The sequence below is a fragment of the Octopus bimaculoides genome, chromosome 13 (genome assembly GCF_001194135.2).
Source record: "Octopus bimaculoides isolate UCB-OBI-ISO-001 chromosome 13, ASM119413v2, whole genome shotgun sequence".
NCBI lineage: Eukaryota > Metazoa > Mollusca > Cephalopoda > Octopoda > Octopodidae > Octopus > Octopus bimaculoides.
This window is the reverse complement of record NC_068993.1, coordinates 27,401,520-27,402,277: the sequence shown is the minus strand read 5'-3', so window position 1 is coordinate 27,402,277 and position 758 is coordinate 27,401,520.

Sequence of the window (758 nt, the reverse complement as noted above, 5' to 3'; positions counted from 1 at the left end):
ACAACTTCAGGTACAGTAGACACTGCTTTTCTCCAACAAGGTTGAGTGAATGGCTTGCACATGGTACATTGTCTGCATACCTGTTAATGTTTTTAAGAAGTGCTTGCAGCCCTTTCTCCAAGCCCTTCATATTGGAAGCATTATTGTACAACTGACCATGGATATTTTCAAGTGAAAGCTTATGCTCCCCCAGAAATTCTGTTATTTTGTTGAACAAGGTCGTGGATGAATGGTTTTCTATTGGTAAAAATGCTAAAAATCTCTCACAGGGCTTTCCATTATAACAGTATCGAACCACAATTACCAGCTGGTCAGCATGTGTCATGTCAGGTGTAGAGTCAACAATAATTGAGTAGTATTTGATGTCTAGGTTGTTGGTCTGATTCACCATTTCATCTTTCACATGTTTTCCCATGATTTCTATCAATTCTTCATACATGAATTTGGATAGATAAATTATATTTACTTTTTCCTTTTAACATTTCTCTAAATGTTCATGTAAAAATGGGTCAAACACTGCATTAAGCCCAATGCCCCACCCCCTGAAATTTCCATTGTTTGGGGAGCCCCACTTTTCCTTATGACCTCTAAATGCTAAACCTCTTTCACTTAAAAACTTTATAACTGCTACAACTCTTTTTAGTACTTTAAAATAGTATTGCATGTTTTTTCTCAACTGTTCCTCAAGTTGCTGATCCACAGTGTTTTTTAATTGACTCTCACGTTAGCCAGCTCAACATCACCCTGTTATGTTCCAT